The following is a 21,833-nucleotide window of genomic DNA, read 5'->3' as shown; positions in this document are numbered from 1 at the left end:
AAATAACATACAACCCAATCAGCAGCAGACATGTGAACACATTGGATGGAATTTTATGGTACTGTCTAGCAGAAATGTATGAGATACTATTTTGCATGACTCCAGTTTAAAATGCACATTGTACAATAATGAATCTATGTGACACAGAAGTGGGCTGTCCTCTGTGAAAACTTATCCCTCTCTGAGCCAATTAGTCTCTGAAGTGCGACACTGCCCTGCTTTTGGCATGACATTTTATGGCAGTAGGGAGCCTTGCATATTACTTCTGTCAGGCTATTCTATGCCGTGACGTCACATTACAACAGCCTTGGAACACAACACCCCCTTGTTCCCAGGAGCTACACAGAAAGTGAGGGGGTCCTGTGGACCAGTCTGAGATGCTTTGGATTTTAGCTGATCTAATCTGACTTCCTGCCTGCCACAGTATTTCATCTACATACTCTTCTGCTGAGTCTAATAATTGATCTATCTAAACAATTATATCATACTTCATGAACATTGTATTTCAGGGCCAGATTCAGCAAAGCACTTAAGTATTTGTTTAACTTTAAGCACATGCTCGGGTATCATTGATGTCAATGAAAGTAAGCCATGTGCTTCAAGTTAAGTGCATTCTTAAGTGCTTTGCTGAGTAGAGATAAACTTAAGCGTGTGCTTACATGCTTTGCTGATTCAGGGCCTAAATACTTACGTTTGCTTTAGATTCTTGTATCAGTTCCATACTCTCAGTGTATGAAGTTTTCTTTTTTCCAGTTCCTACTGTCAAACAGTTTGGATGGGGAGGAGTGAAATATAAAAGGGATACTGTACTGGTACATTATACATTTTCATTTAAAATATAGCTTTCTTATTAAAAGTGTTCACTGTACACCAAATTGGGGCCAAAGCCATTGATTTATATTTTCATTCCTCTGTCTCTTTAAATCTGGAAGTTTAGGCCCAGATCCCCAGCCCAGCTTTGGAGATCAGGAAATGTTTTGCTTCAGGGGCTTTGGCTTCCTGTAACTCTTCCATATTGAGCTGTCCCTTCTTAGACTTTGCAGGTACTGTAGCCCTTTTTAAAGCTGTCTAGTTTGATTTCTATAGCTATTACTGAGTTTAAGTAGTATTCCCAGAACTAGTAGTGACAAGCTATGCCTGCGAACATTTGCCTCTACGAAAAAGCTGTAGCAGACAGTTGCAAAATGGAAAACATTCTGATCGAGGTTAGTGCCTTGAAAGCCGTTCTTGTATGAAGTAAATACATAACAGAGTTTAGAATTTTATTTTGTCAAAGGGCTGAAATTTCATAGCAAATTTGGACTGAAGGCTGTGATCTTTGCAAAAGAGTTTGCACTACAGTCATTGCAGCTAGTTGCCAGCTCAGGATTTTATTGCCTGTCTGGATGTATTTGGTGTTTTTTAATAAAACCCCAGCTCTTGGAGGCAGGTGATTATGTGAGAATCTTGGCTTTCATTAGACAAAAAAAAGTGAGTTTTCAGAAACCAGAATGCAAAGGGAAAGGTCCCAAAACAATGTAACTTGTTAAAAGTCTTTTGGAAAAAACTTAAAAATGATGATTTCTGTCATGATTTTTGAAGGCTGAGTAAGTCTGACCTATTATTTGGGGGGTTTTTTGCATTGCATTGAGAACTTTTAACTGATCTGGAAGCGGTGTAAATATGTTTTTTATGTGATTATGCAAAGAAAAGGTAATTTGCCCAAAGGATTCAAATCTCCTGGAATGGTTTCATAGTGACTTGCATCTTTCAATTTTCATATCTGCCAATATAGCATACTTACACTTAAGAGATCAGGGTTGTCTAATTCCTACGTGGGCATGGAGCTTAAGAAGATTTTAATAGAAGTTATCGTAACCTTTAGTTGCAGTGCATATCAAGAAGAATTCATATTTGAGAACAAAAATTGCTAAACCTTTCTTTTCCAGGAATGGTTAATGAAAAGACAGCAGAAATGTCCAACCTGCTAAGTATCGTTTTTTCTTTTTTCAAATGTGAATAGTGTTTTTCTTTTCACAGTTGGATTTGTAGGAAAGCCACATGCATAATAATAATAATGATATTAGGAAAGCAAACAAAGGAAATTTTAAATGTTTGTAACAAAGTATTTACTCTTTGCACAGAGCACTTGCTTCTGTTGCTAGGAATGGGTAAATATCTACTCCCAAAGGAAAGGAATTATCCATAATAAATTATTATCTTGTGATAATTACAGCATAAATAATATGTAGATGGAGACAGATTTCAGATGGCCAAAATCTGCACACATTGCTCAGGAGCTGTTGTACAATAACTGACAGGAGCATAAATGCCATGCCCAACTCACTTAAGGAATTAACTTTGACAGAGACTTGCATTTTGAAAGGGATCTTAAAGACCACATTTCTCTTCCTTGTATCTGCTGTTTTTCAAAGATTTGAATTGGTTTTGTGATCCTATCAAAGTACTGTACAATAAGTAGAACTCTGCTCAGGAACATATACGTACTGAAAGAGAGGACACCGTAAACAAAGACAGTGTGGTCTAGTGGATGATGACCTTGTATTTGAAACCCTTTTAAGTCATTAACTCTAGGTGACCTTAAGCAAGTCTCTTGACCTCTTCTCGCTTCAGTCACCCAGCTGTAAAATTGGGTAAAGCAGGTCCTCTTTGAAAACCAGATGTTGGTTCTGATCTGAGTTTTCTTGGGTACAAAACTTTTGGATTAAAAGTCATCCAGAAAAGCATTTGTTAAACATTTACTGCTCTCCACCTAAAAGGTATACTGTTTATGCTGTAATCTACATAACTAATTAAACTATGTCAGGATTTATCCTGAATGCTTCATGCATATTATATTTGGAAATTTATCCTGCCCAGTTAGGCCTAAATAAATCTTGCCGCCTTCTAGATGGCTGTGTGAGGAGGAGGAAAGAAAGAGGTCCTCTTTTCCCTCATACAAATAGAAAAGCAAGGTTTCTTCTCAGTATTCAGGAGGGAGTAAAGAGAAAGTGTAAGCTGATATGCTGCACTGCAAATCTCAAATGGGGCAAGGTTACACAACAGAGGGTGTTTTTAGCAGACCAAGGGTAATACAAAGAAATGAATGTTGGTTTGAACTCGTGAGAGAGGTTACTTAATTCATGTTCACATTTCTCTTCTATTTGCTTTCTTCAGATACTCTAATGCAGGGTTGGGGGGGTCAAACTGGGGCCCCAGGCTGGATTTGTACTCAGCCTGGGGCCTGAGGGATGCCACAGTGGCCACTGTGGTGGCGTGGCAATGGTAGTGGCATCATTAAGCGATGTGGCTATGGGAGTGAGTCCACGGGGAATTGCTGCTGATGACTATGCCCAGTGGAGCCAAAGGGCCCTAGAGTCTATGGCAGGCCATGCACCCCACAACTTCTGGTGGCCCACCGGTAACCTGGTGGCTCAGATAGGCTCTGGGGGATGCATGTAGGTGGCTGGCTGTATGTTTGACACCCCTGTTCTAAAGAGTAAATTTGACAGTCACGTAAACAGAGTACATGATCCCTGGAGGACAATGTTTGTCTCTAGGTCCTAGTCATACATTAGAGAATGCACAGAAAGCCATTGTACCTATGACAGAATTCACTGCAGGATTTGGGCTTCAAGATGTACGTGTTATTTTTCCATCATTTTAACAGTTACTTGTCTAATTGGGGAACAGAAATATCATATGGTATATTTGGCCATTTGCACTAACTGGCACAGTTTGAATACTGCTAGCTAGGAAAGAGTGCATATTTTACTACCCTTTGTGGACACTTCACCCTGAAGAAATGACTTGTGGTGTAGATCTAGGACCTACAGGAGCTAAGCAGGCTGCTTACCAAAAAATACAGTAAGTTTGGGCATATCTTGGCAAGAGTTTGCCAGCTGCAGCTGCGATACAGAGAAAAGTTCACAGGGAAGGAGCTATATAATACTTCACTCATGTAGACTGACGGAGCTAACATTGAGCAGCTGCTTTTTGTTGTGCAAGAAAGCTGCATGATAACATTTTGACTTCTCTCTCTTATTTGGGTTCAGTTTATTTAATGCGCAGCGCGAGGTGTTAAGAATGGCTATCTTATCTAAAAAGAGACGGAGGGAAGAGATGAACCTTTCAGTAGTAGACTTTTGCCATGGTTTGGAGTTCCTTAACCAACCCTGCCAAGCTCCGAGATAATCAATGAACTTTTTTAACAAAAGCAATACAATACATTTTGAAAAAAAGTAATGGATTTCCCCCCTTTTTTAAGCAAGACTTCAGCAGTAAGAGTCACAAGGAGTCATTTGTGGAAGAAAAACCAGGCATTTAGCTTGACTTGGGGGCTGTGGGGCTATTTCACACCTGTGCTTTGGCCCCTTTGCACTTACCTAACAAAATAGAGGGCTGTATTGGTGCCCCCTTACCCTGGTGCTCTCCCTCTAAGCATGTAGTCCTTAAGTCATGAGGACAGGAAATGAACACAAAGGGTATATGTAAGTGTTACATTTATCTAAATACCCGATCATGCAGGAGTCACAGGGCTTAAATTGTCCAAAAGTGGTGTGCCCAATCTAAGTTGATATCAGGAGGTAAACACTAAATTCAAATCGATTAAGGGTTAACCTGATATACAAAGTGTTAACCCATCCTAGCAAACATCTGTACACATTCACAGCACAGCCTTGGAGCTGAGAAAGCCCGCCACCCCCCTTTGCCCGGAGGGTGTGCCATTTCTACCCCCAGACCTGACTTGGATATTTTTAGCCCTCAATTACCTCCCAAACCATTCCCTTTCCTCCTGGACCTGACAGCCCCACCAAACTCCCCAGCAGCCCCTGCTCCCTGCAACCTGAGCATGCCTCCTCATCCCACTAGCTGCTCCTCCCACCCTGAGTTACCTACCTTGGGCTGTCCACCCTGCTCTGGGAACAGCAAACACCCTCTTTTGCCCTGCGTAGTAGCCACTCCATCTTTCCCCACTGGTGTCTTTCTTTGCTCTTCCCAACAGAAGCTGCCCAGGATCCCCCCTGCAAGTTGTTTCTTCCCTAAAGCTGTTTCTTCACTTCTGATCCTCTGGCTGTGCTCTCATAGTCTTTTCATATCTCTTGGCTCTCAGCCCCCTCCAGCCCTCATATCTAGGAAAAGCAGGGCCAAGCTGTTACAAGCTCCCATCTGAAGACATCAGGCAGAACTGTGGATACTAAGGCAAAGTGAAAATGCAAGGGACTACAGTCCTTCTCTGGGTGGGAGATTTTTTCCCGGGTGGTTCAGGTTACTAATTTGAGTTGACAAGAGGTGTGGTCCTAAATTTAAATCTGGCACCCCTACCAAAGAGGTAGAAAACTTGTGTGAAAAATGCATACTTTTTTCCAAGCAACACCTCAAATATATGGCAGAACATGGCCCTAAAATACCAAAGGATTTACTTGCATTCTTCCTCTGATAGCCCTAGCTTGGTCTTTGTAGAAAATATAAAAACGATGATACTTTTCTTTCCCCCCTTTCATTGGGGGAAGTAGTTAAATTTATCATTACAACTGCTGTGTACAAAAGGTCTAAATAATAACGTTCTATATTACTATCAAAAGCAGTTCTGTTATGCTGCTTAAAATCAGTTTACTGCATGTTTAAATATGATACCACATAGATACATGTCAATGTGTGTATGTGTATATTGTTAACATTCATTTAAAAGGCATGAAGACTATGCTATGCCCCAGTAATCCTATTATAATCCTTGAGGAGGGGGTGCAAAAGGACATATTTTAAGCATCTTTTCTTTGTGAGGCGGGAAATTGTATTTGCTTTTGTTCACTTATAGACCCAGCATACTTTAACGGATCTGTGACATAGATAAAAAGCAGAAGTGTGTCTAGAGTGCTGACTTCTACATTTATTTCCTCAAAGCAGAGGGCAAGGAAGCTAAAGATTTAAAATGCATGGATTCCTCTGAAAGCTTTAAACCTATTAGGACAGACGCACAGCAACTTTGCACACAGATTGCCCCCAAAGTAAGTCTTGATTTTAGGACTAAGCCAAGCTGGCATGCAAGAGCAGTTGCTGTTGATCTTTTATACTAATTTTGGATTAATTGTGATCTACAGCACTGCGTAAACATGCTAACCTAGTACTTCAGCTTCACCACAGCTAAACATTAATCCTTCTTAATGCTCTAAGTCAACTTTTAGTCCTTAGCAGAATTTACCTTAATCTCTGGCTAGGAAGCTAACTGATTTACAAAACATAATCCAAGAGCTCCAGAATCTTAAGGAAAATGTGCACAGAAGCAATTCACCTATGCGGAATAATATATCTGCCTGGCATCCTTCACAGAACCAAGCACTTGGAACAACTGATCAAAATTTCACTGAGAAATATGGTGTCATATTTCTAGCTGATAGACTGAATAGAAAAAAGCATTTTACTTGAGCTTCTTTTATGCTATAATTTTTAGAAGCTTTCAGTTTTTCCTCATTTCTGCTTCTGTTCTTCTTAGAGCAGATCAGCAAAAGAACTTACTAGTTTGGCAAAAAATGTTGGTCTTGACGATTTGTGATTATTGTTAAAATGGAACCTGGTTATTTCATAGTATTTAGATGTCCTCCAGATGGCTTGGGCCCAACTCTTCCTGGATGTATTCTGTCACAGTTTGCTTGTGAAAATAATAAATGTTTGTGAGTCATGACAGTTTGGCACTTTAAAGCAAAACAGTTGTTGAGTTGCCAGAACGCTACATAGTTCTTCAATCATTAAGTTCATCAGTTAGATTTTTTACTGTGTTCAGGAGTGGGAGATTTTGGGAGGTGCTATGGCTGTGTGATTCTTCACCAGCCATTTTGTGCCTTTTTTCACCTGGGCTGGGGACAGAAGTTACACATAAACTGGTTTAAGTGATCAGAAATGGATCTCAACCTGTATCAGAACAGAAACTTAGTGCACATAAACCAGCCTCAAAATGGCTGTAACTGGTTTAATATAAACCTAGTTCAATGTAGTAGCAGACTGAAGTGATTTGGGTCAAACCAGTTTATGAAACTTCTGACGCAGACTGCTTCCTGGTTTAAACACAGTCCCCCAGTATGCTTTCCTGTGCTGTGCTGTCTGCTCCAGAGAGCAGGGCTGGCCTTGCCCCTCTGCTCCCTAGCTGGAGCAGTGAGGGCTAGCTGACCGGCTGGGGGTTTGACCCAGTCTACAGGGGGTGGGGGGAACTGCCCCACCCAGGCAAACCGTGGCTGGGGTCTGGATCCAGGGAGGGGGGTTAAACACCCCTGCCTCTGCTCAAATTTACCACTGGCTGCAACTATGAACTACAAATCCCAGAGGCACCTGGAAGCAAGAAGAGGAAGTGATGGGCAGCCCTGCAGAGTCCTGCTGCTGTAACTCTGAACTGTAAATTCCAGACCTCAGGGGCAGCAGAAAGAGGAAGTGAGCACTCAGTCAGAGAGCTGTGCTGTAGTGCCTCCAAAAGCTTCTGACTTGAGCCACTGCAGGCATGTGGCTGTATTTCCTGAATAAAAGGTAAATGTCTTTTCACTTCTTTTTCAATTTAATCTGCGCATTTTAGACTAACCTGGAAAGATTAAATTGATTCAGCCTCAGGAGTTTTGGCTGTCTGTACTTAGCCCATAGGCACAGGGACTCTCCATCAGCTGGAGACAGCCAGATCAGGTTGTGCTGCAGCCTCTTCTCCTGTGTTGATCGTTGCAGTGAAGGTGCAGTGATAGTACCACTATCTTTACACTAGCTGGGGACATTAAGTTGGGGAATCCCTGGTAAAGATGCTGTTAGCCTCTGTACCCATGCCAGCACCGGAATACAAAAGGAGCAGGGCAGAAAATTTTCCCTTCTGGTTCAGATTACTGATTTGAGCTGTCAGAGGTCTGGTCCTAAATTTAAATCTGGCATCCCTACCGAAATGGTAGAAAGCTTATGTGAAAAATGCATACTTTTTTCCAAGCAAACCTAAGGTCTACCAGCTTGCAATTCTTCCACTGCATCTCTGACTTTTTCCGTGCATGTGCTGAGAGGAAGGGGAGAATACAGTTTTCCCCTGCTGAGTGTGTATACAATATGCACTAAAGAATAATTTCCAGAAAGTCTGGGCAGTCCCCTGGCATCTGAACAAAAACTCTACAATAGAGGCTGCTGACAGCCCCCCTTGGCTTGCTCTTCATGCTACCTTTGTGTGAACATGTAGGGAGTCTCCTGGCTACCTTGATTGTAGACAGAGTTTGGGAAGAGCCTTCTGAAGAGCCTCGAAGAAAATGGAAGCTTGTGGATACAAACGAAAAGTGTAGGAAGAGAGAGCAAGGGCCCTAGTTTTTGTCTGTGCCTTTAGAACCCCTGGGCCGTGCGGGGTTAAATACCTGTTCCTCATCTCAAATTTACTGCTGACTGCAACCATGGACTACAAATCCCAGAGGTACCTGGAAGCAGGATGAGGAAGTGATGAGCGACCCTGCAGAGTCCTGCTACTGCACTTTTGGACTACAAATCCCATAGATCTTGGAGCAGCAGGAAGAGGAAGTACTCTAGCACCCCCTGGCTTCTGGCCTGAGCCACTTCAGGCATCTGGCTATATTTCCTGAATTAAAGGTAAATGACTGTTCACTTCTGTTTCAGTTTAATCTGTGAAGCTTAGACTAACCTCCGAAGTCTGAATCGATTCAGCCTTGGGCTTTTTGACTGTCTGTACCTAGCCCAGATATGGAAACTGGGGTCTTTCAGGGATCTGGCCCAACTGTATGCAAAATTCAGAAAATTGGATCAGGTTTCGAGATGTAACTCTGAAATTTTAAAGACCATGGCACTTACTTTCCTCCTCCATCAACTGACTGTCCATCATGTCTGGGGCAATGGATTGTTTGGATCCCAAATTCTACTTTGGTCCGGGCCCTAGTAGTATCCAAAACATTTTTCTTGTTTTATAAAAAGTACAGTAGTAGAGATTTTTCCCCCTTCACTTTCATTTATATTTTCCATACATGCTTTTCTCTCTGGCTAATACTTAGCTGGAATGAGACAGAATATAGGGTTTTTTTCTGTCATGTCAAACAAATGCATATGAACTCAACTACTCCTTTTTAAGTTAATTTGATTGGCTTTAAAATAGTAAAACCTAAAATGCTATTTTTAAAATTCTTTTTCTGCACAGGCTGCTGATCTATAAAGAAAAGGAAAGAGGATGGTAAAAGAATTGCAGCTTTGATGATTTAGTTTGTAAGCATTGCAGGATATGGGCATAGAATTAGAAGATGAATAATCCATTTACATTGAATGTTTTCCTTACTCAAACCAAGTTTCTGGCATAAGGCTGTATGTTTGTCATCATTGTGACTTTTGTAACAATGAAACTCAAAAATCTGATTTACAAACTTTTCATAACCCCTTTTTGTAACCTCTACTGTTGGGCAAACTCATTCAACTAAATTTTCACATTTAACTTTCTCTTTGTAGCATAATGGAGCATGTGGGAAAGGTTTTTTTTTAAGTCATTTGAAATACTGAAGTCATAATTAACAAGGAATAATAAATAATGTGATTTCAGGACTTTTTTTGATGAATTTGTGAATTTTGCATTTTTTTGCTGCTGCAGATGTGTGACTTCACCTACTTTTTGCCATGGTTAGCACCCAGCATGAATGATGTGACCCAGGATTGTGCTTTCAATGGTCCAACAGTTTTCAGAATGGGTAGGAGCAGTGTTCGTCATTTGGAGGCTTCTTGCAAATGTTCATTACTGAGCTCCCACTTCTTATCTGATAACCATAGTCTTTGTAGTTGCTAAGAGTAGCCTGGAAATCGATGGGACTCTCAGACTGAGGTTCTGATGGACAGCTTGTCTCTCTTCCCAGTTCCAGTGCGACTGTGGTTGGGAGCCCTCTTGGAAAGCAGGAAAGTGAAAAAAATGGCTTCTCTGCTGCTGGGAGAGAAGAGCATACTCTAAGGAAGAGTATGAATTAGTCCTTGAAAAAGGGGATGCATTATGTAATTAAGTAGCTAGTTAAGTGAGCCTCAACCTTAGAGAGCTAACTACTGTGTGGGGAAATTTTTATTCTGGAAAGGTGGGTGTGTCAGGACTAGGATTTCAGGCTGATCTAGAACAACCAGGGTCTCATTGTTAGTGATTATTGGAGGATCTGTTGCTTCTACTTATGTCTGCTTGTCATTTAAATGTATTAATTGTATCATACAGTTCATTAACTTATTCTCTCCAGGCCTGGGGGAGCCCGCAGGATGCGGGTTTCCCACAAGGCTCTAATAATCAGAGTAACTAATTTTTTTCTCCTTGGGTTGCTTTTGTGGTTGTTTCTGTGTTTACCAACACTAACCAGTTTGTTTGCACCAGTGCTGACATATGCTCAAGAGTTCTCTGAAGCAAGAGCAGGTTTGCTTTATAAGATAGTTTGACTTGAGAATTTGGATGTGTCATCTTGGGACACCCTGGAAATGGTTGATCTGATTTGTTCAGCAAGTAAACAAAGTGTTTTTGTTTGAAATAAAAGTGTACAACCAAATGTCATGTAAGCAGCAGGTCCTGTAACTGCAGCCTGTATTGAGTTCAGTGCAAACTCTCAATACTGAGAAGGTACCAACAGCAGCCCTATACACTTTCCTTTTTCCACAGTGACTGACTTTCCAGGAGCACTGGAGAAATAGATCCATGTCCTGCCACCTCGTACTCTTGGTAGCTGTAAATCCTTTAGTTATGTACTAGAGGCAGTGAGGAGACTAGTTCTTTTTATAGCAGCTAATTATTGAGACAGCATAATTTGCTATGTTTTTATTTACTTCAGGTTACTTAATCATTCTGTGAAACATCCTTTTATCTCAGACTAGAGTGAAGGGTTATGTTACTCTCTTTTCTGTGCTGCTCACTGCTAGTTTGTGTGGAATCTGTCTTGCAAGGAAATCCAACTTGTTCAATTTGTGTAATACACTTCTGCGTGCTTTTTAAAAGGGAAAAATGCTGAAGAGCAAGGATGGCAGGAGGAACATACGGGGCAGGTCTACTTGAATGTGAGATACTAACTGCGCAGTATCCTAATAACACTGCAGTAGTGTGCCAGGCAAACAGCATGCTAATACACTATTGCATACAGTAGTATTAGGCTACTGCTCAGTACGTCACAAAAAACCTGTGCGCCGGTGCTACTGTACAGTAGCTGAAGTTACTGTGCATTGTTTTAGTACTTGGTTAACCAAGTAGTAAATGTAATGTGTCATAACTATGGCATATTAATGAACATGCAGATGTGCCTACTGTGCCTAAGTATGAAGGTTTTTCAAAGTGTAAATTAATGGGTGGGATTTGTCTCTTGCACAAGATCAGTGAGAAGGTTATGGCTGCCACAGTAAAGCTTACTTTTCATGTCTTCTATGCCTATTTCTACACCTGTATTTAATAGTATTACTGTTGGCCCATTGTAGTGAGGTGTCAAGGTAGGAAGTTGCTGCTATACTAGCCCTGCACTTGTGCCTGAACTAGAGACTGACCTTTTCAGTTGTTTAGCATATAAAAGTAGGATTTTTTTCTTTTTTCACAGACAAATATGTCTTTGATTACAGTGATTCAACTGCTTTAGTGTTGTTGAGGTCTGTAATCGCGGCAGAAGAAGGAGAGTGACATCTGAGTTAGAGAGGCAGATGCAAATGCCTAATTGGTTGTGCATCCAGAAACCTTTACGTAATTTTCCAAAGCCCTTTCAGTGTTGATGTGTTTGGCTGAATGTCACATCTTAAAAGGATAGTACATTTTAAAAATCTAAAGGTTTAGAACTCTTTATTACAGATTAATTTAAACTATTAAAGAGAATTATAAACACTAGTTTACTTTTTGCTATTTATAAATATGTTTCCTTTTTGCATTAAGCTTGGATAACAAAGTGGAAGGAATGACTATAAACATTGCTTCTGCTGTAATGAGCACTTATTTTGTTTAATACTGAGAACAGTAATATATTATTATCACTCTGACATCAGACAATTTGTACCCCTTCTTTTAAAATGAGGATGCCAACCCGGCCTTCCATTTTTCCCATCCCTAGTCAGTTTCATTTTAATTAACAAGAAGCTTGAATATTATATTTGTATGCAATTTGCAAACCCCCCATATTACATTATAAAACCTAAATTCTAGAAGTATATTGACCTGATAAGTATATTTTAATTTTATACCTTAGAATCCAGGGTAAGAGACTTATATTTTCCCCCCAACATAATAGCTAATAACAAGGACAGACAGTTCTGTGAATATTTTAATTTGAAGGAGTTTTATTATGCAACTCTCAAACTACAAGTATTTGAAAAAAAATTAGTAAGTCTCCTCCACTTTCTTGGTTTGTTGTAAAACATGTGCGTATTTGGTTGCAGTGCTCTCTGGAGTGGGTGGGGAAAAAGGGAGGCCTGGATTAGCATAATTATGTTAGCTATTTTAGGAGATCTAGTATGAATAAACAGATGTCACAGGGATAGTGATGCTAAAATTGTCCGTCCTCAGTAATGCTAAAGAGGTGCTTATCGTTCAGTGAATATTTTGGTTGTGCAAGATCTGGCCTATACTCATCAGTATATAAATAAGCATAATTATTTTTAAATTACTTTAAGTAACAAAGAAGTTGGATAAATTATGTAGGACACAAATCTGTCTTATGCAGGCATAAACGCATATGGATGGAAATATGGCGACACACTGTGTTATTATTAGCTGACAAGCTGAGGCACGATACAGCATTTAATAATGGCTGGTAAATCTCTAAATGATGTCAGTGTATCATAGTGTTCTTTTCATGATATTATCAGCAGACATTAAAATTATTTATTGCTGTCATCATGCATTTCTGTCACCCGTGGCAACTTGGCAGAAAATGTATTGTTAGCACAGCTGATGATAGATTCAGTTTCAGATTTTGGTTCTAATAATCTGAACATCTCAATGGTATTTTTATGCCTACTGGCAAACAATTGCTTCTCAGGTCACACTGTATTTACAAATAGTGCCTAAATAAAGCATTTTGGATTTCTTGCATTCTGCCTATTAATTATAATCTTTTCTATAGAGTTTTCATTTGCAGATCTCAATGCATAAATGGTGTTTTCTCCATTATATATATCACGGAAACTGAGACACAAAGGCTAGGGACAGAAGTTATAGATGTTATGCATAAACTGGTTTAAGTGATCAAAAACCCATTTCAACCTCTAACAGAACAGAAATTCAGTGTACATAAACCACTTTAAAAATCACCAAAACTGGTTTAAGATAAATGTAGTATCAGACTTTAAGTGATTTTGGTCAAACCGGCTTATGGAAGGGGTCTGGGACAGAAGTTCCAGGTTCAAGTTAAATCACAATCCCCCAGCATCCCAGGAGCCTTTGCAGCCCTGGGGGCTGGGCTGTGCTGTCTGCTCCAACAGAGCAAAGTTGGCCCCATTCCGCTGCTCCCTAGCCAGAGCACTATCGCTGTTCCAGCTGGCTGAGAAGGCAGTGGAGGTGGAAATCCAAGCTCTGCCTGGTGGGAGTGGAGCAGCCCCTCACAGGCTTTTCCCCCGCTTGCTGCTGGAGCAGGTGGGATGCAAGGCATGGCCAGATCTCAGGCCAGGCTGGCAGAATGAGGCAAGGTCCCTCTTGCATGGGACCCCTGCTGGGCTCTGCCTGGCAGGGATGGAACAGTCCCTGCCTGGCTTTTCTTCACTTGCCACTGAAGCAGTGGGGGCAGGGGTGTGGGCAGACATAGGCCAGGACCAGCATGCTGAAGCAGAGGGGAGGGAGGGGGATTTAAACCCCTTCTCCCACCTGCATGGGACCCCAGGAGTGCAGCAGCCCTTGCCTGGATTTTCCGTGCTCACCGCTCCAGGGGAGGGGGCAAGGCGGGGCATGGCCAGACATCAGCCCTGGGCTGGCACACTATGACAGAAGGGAGGGAGGCCCAGGACCCCAGCCAGGGTTTGCCTGGCAGAGGGGCAGCCCCTGCCAGGCTTTTTCCCTCCCTTTCCCCCTGCTCAAGTCTAGGGTCAGCAGGCTGTGTGGGGAAGGAGAATTTAACCCCCGCCTCCCTGTCCACACAGGACCCCAGCTCAGGTCTGGGGGGAGCCCCTTCCAGAAGCCTCCACCTCCTTGCTTGAGTGGGGGGCGTGGGCTTGCCTTGGCTTATGGCTTCCTACCTCCCTCACCGTGGATCCCAGCTGGAGTTTGCCTGGGTGGGGGCAGCCCCTGCCAGGATTTTGCCTCTCCTCACTCGAGCAGAGGGGTTGTGTGGCCACAACCTGGCCCTGGGCCAGCAGGCACAGGTAGGGAACAGAGAAGCTTAAACCCTCACTATGGCCACACATGACCCCAGCCAGGGTCTGTGTGGGGTGGCCTGCCACACTTCTTCCCCCCCCACTCCCTGCTCAGGTTGGGGGAGGGGGCAGCCCCTGCCAGGGTTTTCTCCCTTTCTGCTTGTTCAAGTGGAGAGCAGGGTCATGGTCACAACACACAGACAGGGAAGGGTTTAAACCCCCACTCAGCTTGCTGGTCCTGGGCCGGCTGTGTTCTCTCCCCTCACTCTCTGCTTGAGCAGGGTGGGAGGGGGTAAAAGCCTTACAGGGATTGTCCCCCCACTTAGCAGGGAGCAAGGGGGCAAAAGCCAGGCAGGGACTGTCCCACCTCCCCCACCCCTACCAGACAGACCCTGGCTGGGGTCCCTTGTGTTCCAGAAATGGGGTTTATACTCTGCTCTCCCCTCTTAGCATGGTGTCCCAGGTCAGAAGCAGAGGAGTGGGATGGATAAGTATGGCAGGGGCACCCTGCCTCCTCCCCTGCCCTCCGTGCCCTGGTCCCAGGCTGGGATCCTATGCCAGCCACAGCGGAGGTTTAAAGCCCTCTTCTCCTGGCCTCAGCATGGGGCCATGCCCCCTCCACTTGAGTGTGGAGGTGGGGAAAAGCCTTGGAGCTTCCTCCTTTGTTTTTGGCTGTGGCTGGGAGGCTGGGCACCTCCCAACTTCTGGCCTGAGCCACTGCAGGAATGTGGCTGCATTTCCAGAATCGAAAGTGAATGTCTGTTCACTTGCTTCTCAGTTCAGGCTATGCAGTTTAGACTAATCTGCAAAGACTGAATTGATTCAGCCTCTGGCTTTTTGAATGTCTGTACTTAACCAAAAGGAAGCGACTTATACAGGGACATGGATCAAGTCATTTGTAGCGATAGTAGTAGAACCTACTTATAGGAGCCCACAGCCCTCCACTTTCCCTACTAGCCCACAACTGCCCCTAGTTATGTGTATTTTTGATCATTTAAACCAGTGGCTCTCAACAACATTTTCAAAAGATGACTGGATGCACACTTCGCTAGGGTCATCTGACCTCTGCAGTCTTTCCTGCCTTAGAGTAGTGGGGTTGGACCTGATCATCTTGTGAGGTCCCTTCCAGCCCCTAACTTCTATGAATCTATGACTCATTAGATTCAAGGCACCCTCACAAAATGACAGCTTACTTGGTTTTTTGACTAAGGAAAATTTGATAAAGCAATTTCTCTTTTGAAAAGAACTTAGAACCCCAACCAGCCAGAATGCTTTTGACACTGTGGATTCCTATCTGAAATCTGTAGGTTTTTCTTATTTACACACCTAATGCTAATATTGTGTGGCAGCTGTGGCACCTTTAAAAGGATGTCTCAGCACTGAAAAGTACTATGAAACCCTGGTTGATAATTGGTGGTGTAAACTTGATTCTGACATTTGGCAATACCATGATGCTGTAAGTCTGTTTTGGTAAAAGCCTGTCTTGATGCTAAATCCATATAATCTGGGGCTCATTTTAACACGCACCTTTATTTGGAGATTAAATGCAACGAAGAAGTAAATGCCACATAGAATATTCTGAGTGTGGTGTCTGTGTTTCCAATGTGCATGCATGTTATTTAGACACAGAATTAGGCTTCATTGGTCTAGCAGACTTAAATGAAATTTGCAGTGTGTGAAGGAGCATGATTGCAACAGTAACTTTTTCAAAACAGAAACTTTGTCCCTAGGGTTTTTGTTGTGTGTTGATTTTCCTGTATGTTAAATATTTGGATTTTTAATAAACAAAATGTTCTAACTTTAATTTTTATTTTCCATAGACGTTAATTGTTGCTATAATATGTTTTAATGACTGCATGCAGTATTAGATGTGTCTGTCTGTGTAAAGGCCAGTGTACAGCTTTTAAATTTTGTCTTATTGGATATACTGATGAGAAATATTGCCGTATTGCAATAAATGTCACCACCATGTCATTAAACATAAGATTTTTCCCCCTCCCAGACCTGGAGCCCTTGTGGATGCACTTGTCTGAGTGTAATCAGTAGTAGTCTGACATGATAGAGCCTGGAGGTTTGGAGTTTTGCATGAGACTGACTACAAAACGCATGAAGAGGACCCATATTCAGGTGGGGTTTTGGTACTTTTACCTGTTATTTTATTCTAGAAAAGTCTTTTTACCCTTTTAATATTTAGCTCCTGCCTGCTTTGGATGCGACTGACCTGTGAGATGGTACCTAGTTTGTATTACGCAGTTGGAACATCTGGAAGGTATACAAGATAGATGTGTAATTCCTTATCATTAGAAACTGGGAGGATCTGGAGCCACTTACTTAAGAGAAGTGTAGTTTGCATCTGAAATGTAGTTCCACACTACCACAGAATCACTGCGCTTGCCTCATACTAAACAACAGCATAATTTGCGCTGATGCAACATGCACATTCATTTAAAATAAATACAAATTATTCTGGCTTCTGAGTTTTAGTAGAGTTTTTGAAGTTTCCTTAAAGTTATTATGATCAGATGAAGCTAATTACAGAGTACTTTACATATACTCATCTGGTAAATGTCATACAACAGACGGAGTCAAAGGGAAGGTATGTGGGATTTTTGGTCTTTTCTTTTTCATTCTCATTAATGTTCCTGCTCAACTCAAAGCATGCCCTTCTGACATAGTTTCTTTTCCAAGGAAACCATCTCCCATTCTAAAGCCAGTTTCTCCAGTTCATAATTATCTGGAGAACTTATCAAAAGTGGGTTGAATATCATATTTCCATCAGTGTGTATGTGGTCCAAGAAACCTGTCTGGCACTGTAAAAGCATCATGTTTAGAATACAAGTATCAAAGCCTGCACATCTCTACTTGTTAAAAAAAATTGTAGCTCTCTTTTGCCACTCTTAATACTAGAGGAAGGGGGAAGGGTCTGGGGTCTTGAGTCAGGAAGCCACTAAGCTACTGCACCCATTCTCCAGCTAATGCTCTCAAACAAACTTATATCTCACCTGTACTCTTTGTCCCTTAAGGAAACCCTGTGAACTGATTAGAGACTACAAGTGGAGAAGGAGAAGTGTCTGTTGGATGTTGCCTTTGCTCTATGTTACTTTAAGGGAGTCTGTTCGCCTCCTTTTTTATATACCATTTTACCTTCTGTCTTAAGTCTTTTAACTTTATCACTGGCTCTGTAAATTTGATTTTAGAGCTAATCAGCATTTACTGTTTAACCAGAGGTTTTTAGTTTTAGGAAATGCAGTTTTATTGCGTGTTTTGCTATTTCAGATGGGCAAAGAAATGGTCTTTTCAAATGGTTTACTCAGAACTGTGCTAGCGTGATTTCCAGTTGTATTGTATACATTAGCAGTGATAAAGGCATAGACTAATCTATGGGGTCATCTCTTCCTACTGTAGTAAAATAGTTTTAGCATGTGTAAAGTAGCTTTTGTTGTTTCATACAAAAAAGTCAGACAGTCATATAGGTGTGCATATATATAAAAAGACATATACAGTTAAGCTTCTTGGAAAATCATATTTCTATTGACTATGAGCTTATTAAAAAAACTCTGAGTTTATAATTCTGTCTCAAGTTTTGTACCACAAGATATGAACACAGTTTTTTACTTTGCACAGATGAAATAAATTTTCATATCAGCTTATTTGAAACAGAAAAATTGACATTGTCCTGTGCAAGGTACACATTCTCCTGCCTTATGTTGAGTAGCTTCAGAACACGGCCAGTTGTTCAGGAAAAACACTACCCAAGAAGGCAAACTTAAAAAAATATATATACTGTGTCTTGATAAAACAAAGCCTACTTGTGGTTATGCTAAATAGCGAAGGGCCTCATTTGAGTCAGTGTGAAAAGAAGGTTCTCTTAGTAATTATGAAACAGTCATGTTTAGCATGTTTTATCAGAATTTGCATAAAAGAAACTTCTCTTCACAAAATTTAGTTTGGATTTTTAAAAAATCTGTTTAACAAGTGATTCTAATAGCTATGCTGTCATGCTTTTATTTACAGCGTACAAGGATCTTAAGAAAGAGGGTTGAGACCAATCTGGAGTGAATTTCCATCACCCATAGTGGGTTTTGTTAAGAAAACAGGCTTTAAATATAAACAACATCTGTATTTTTCATGTTGTCTTTCTAAATAATGGTTCTGATAGCTTGCTCCCATTGTAATGTAACAGTTCGATTCCTTCATCTGCCAGTCATGCAGGGCTTTGTACAGAATGCAGAGTTCCAACATGTTTAAGCATACATCTCTCAAAACTTTTGATATCTTTCCCCCCCGACAGGATTTCAAAAGGTAGATGACTGTGAAATGCACTTTCATTCTCTGTGTTAGTGCTTTAACATTAGTCTGACTTTAATAGGCTGGGATGATTTCAGCTTATAAATCTTCAACTGGAGGATAAAGTTCAAGTAGATAAAATCAAACAGATGTTGGTGGGAGGATTTCTTCATGACCCATAAAAGTGCTATCATCAAAGCCTAGAATCATTTGTTTTGAATTATTACATTGTTATCAAAAGGACTGTAGCAGTCTGTTTGTTGAGAAACTGGATCTGTTTATCTGAAAACAGAACAAAGATGCCATGCTAAGACGTCCCTGGGAAAGTATGGGTTAGCTGATGGCTGACACGGTAGGGTAGCTGTGAGACATTTTGACTGACAGCTGTCAACATAACTGCGAGACCTGGAAGCTTTTGTAGATTATATTTTTCCTAAAAATGACATAAAATGCAGTAGTTTAGCATTATTGATGCCTCTCTAAAAAGCAAACTTTCTAAAAAAAAAAAGAAAAGAGGGTTTTATATATATTGGTAGATAGATGTGAAATAAAGCTACCTTTTAATAATAATATTCAACCCTTTTTAAACGGTTTTTTAGATGAAACATTTCATTCTTTTATTTCAACTCCAGCACACAATGTCCTGTTTAAACAGAAACAAGTTACACCTTTGTAAGTGAAAAAATGTGGGTTTTTATGGCCCATCAAAAAGACTTTGCTCTTTCACTCCTGATTCATAAAACAAAAATTAACATGTAAGTGGCACATGTACCAATGTTTGAGTGGATCTAAGGCCAGCTCTCAGATTTAAGTGGAAATCATGTAAAAGCATGAGGACATAACTCTCCTAAAATCCTACAGCTACCACATATGTTCATGTGTAGAAAAAAAAAGTGTGATTGAAACTTGGTCTCTGACAGAGGCTTTTAGGGCATTCTCTTTCCCTTACAGGAGTGCTGAATGGGAATTAAAACAGGCCAGAAATTCACTCTGTCCTATTGTAATAATGATGAAATGTTGTCCCAAAGCCCTTTACAGACATGTGATACTAGCTGCCACTTTAGCTGCATAAGGATTCCCGAGTCAGACTGCTTTGTGGTGGTTTTCTTCACCACTGTATGACGCCAGTTCAGGAAAGTATATAAAAGCTTGTAAGTGCTCTCTTGAATAGGGATGCTATCCTGAATTGGGGCTGGAGGGAAGAATACCTTCATGGGGTGCAGACTGCACCACCTCTTTACTCTCCTACTCTACAGTGGAGGTCAGGTGACTACAGGCATGATGAGTTCTACCTCTTCTGGTGAGAAAATGAAAGATTCCTTCCATCACTGCTTCCACACAAGTTTATAAATGAAACACTTTTTTCTCCATCTTGGTATATCAAACACAGTGTTTCTCAAACATGGTATCTTACCTCATAGTGAAATCCCCTTTTTGTCACTAGTATATATATTCTATAGTATATGCGCGTGCACGTGTGTGTGTGTGTGTGTGTGTAATAAAGAAATATATATAATGTGTGTGTGTATGTATGTATATATGTATACACACATGTATACACATATATATACACATGCACACCAGTGCCACACATACATGGGGAGGTGTACTCTCTATATATATTTACACACATGCACACCCCGTGTGTGTGTATGTATATACACAGTGAAATCCCTTTCTTGTCAGATAGATATATAAATAAAATATGCTGCTATTAAAAAAAAATAGCTGGAGGATGAGGGATTTTACTTTGAGGTACGATGCCGTGTATACCTCTGAAAAAAGGATGCGTATGTGCATATAATGAGATAGTCCACCTATCTTCTGAAATCACTTACTGAACTTGGAGTAGCTTCAGATGAGGGTTCAAATGCATCACTGAAACCAACAGAAGCAGGTTCAGTCATTTTTCAAGTCATGAAGGGGAAATAAACAGCATGTGATCTTGAGAGGACATATTATAATTATGAATTTTATTAGAGGATTTTGGCAAATACCAAACATTGAAGGTATTTACATGAAAAATGTGGCAATGTTTCATGATCATTTCTCTATATAATTTGCATTTTCAAGTTGTCAAATGAATACACCCTTAAGATTGCAGCATCTAGTTGGCCATGTCCAAAAACATGCTGTGTTAGACATTGCCTTTTCTTGATAGTCATTGCAAAAGCTACTCTGATAGGAAATTGCCTTCTGTATATCTTAAAAGGTAGACTGGTGTCTGATGGGCATATTGTGACTCTTGGTAAATGCATTTTCCACTACCCTGTTGTGTTATCACTTTTGGCCAGGTACAGACATTACACTTTTATCAGTACAGTATATGTGATTGGAAACTGGTCTATACCTGTAATAGAACAGAAGTCTGGCACATAAAACCAATTTATACCTATATCAGAACAGAAGTTTGACGCACACAGACTAGTTTAATAATGGTGGAACCCAGTCTAAGATTTGTCTGCGCGGCCCCCCTTTGTGTACCAATTTTTAGATTCATTTTTCACAATAGAATCTGTTTTTCACAAGAGAATCACAATCATTCCCACCTTAAGTGTGAGTTGAGGGGCGGGGAGGGGGAAGGAAGGGGGAGCGAACTACTTTGTGACTAACTGTTAAGAAGCTTGGTTAGGTATCAGATATTCTTGCTACAGTGTTAATTATTTTAAGCATTACGAGCATATGCTGAAGTATACTCTTTCTTCTCCAATAATTCTGTCAGTTATGTCCTCATTTTTAACACCACAGTTTTCAGGGCAAAAATCACAGATTTTGCATTGTGGTAAATAACATCCTCTGAAAAGTCACTGCCACCCACTTGATTAAGTAGTCTTTTTAAAAAAATGCAGGTTTCTGGCACTTTGCTCCAATCTTATCAAAGTACCAGAAACCTCCATTTTAAACAAAGATCACTTAATTAAGTGGATATATGGCAGTGCTCCATATAGATTTGCTCTAATCTTGTCAATCTCTATACATAGGTTCCATATATAGGCAACATCGTTTAATGTGGTTGCCAGTTTTCTAACTAACGAAGTGTCTTATGTCACAGTACTGGCAAACTGATGACATATCACTAGTATCAAATACAGTGGTGTTCAGTGCAGGCTGAAGTATGAATCTTGCAGAAACTGAATATCTCTGGACAGAATTTCATAAAATTATGTATAACGTGTATACAGTAAGCACAAATGTTCTTGGACCATGTATGCCTTATCTTATATGTGTGTGTATGTGTACATGAATACATAGACATATATGTGTATATATATATATATATACACTGTGGC

The 21,833-nt window shown here is 40.8% G+C and overlaps 1 long non-coding RNA gene across 1 annotated transcript; it reads left to right on the top strand.

The window, feature by feature from the left end:
* The first annotated feature begins 9,016 nt into the window (after positions 1 to 9,016).
* LOC109309379 lies at positions 9,017 to 18,031 on the top strand. Its single transcript, XR_002100894.1, has 2 exons — positions 9,017 to 9,195; positions 16,451 to 18,031. It is a non-coding gene; the product is annotated as an uncharacterized LOC109309379 (long non-coding RNA).
* Positions 18,032 to 21,833: the final 3,802 nt, after the last annotated feature.

The sequence above is a fragment of the Crocodylus porosus genome, unplaced genomic scaffold (genome assembly GCF_001723895.1).
Source record: "Crocodylus porosus isolate Cpor-Errol unplaced genomic scaffold, CroPor_comp1, whole genome shotgun sequence".
In the NCBI taxonomy this organism is placed as follows: domain Eukaryota; kingdom Metazoa; phylum Chordata; order Crocodylia; family Crocodylidae; genus Crocodylus; species Crocodylus porosus.
The sequence above is the reverse complement of the archived record's forward strand: the minus strand, read 5'-3'. Positions and strand labels throughout refer to the sequence as shown.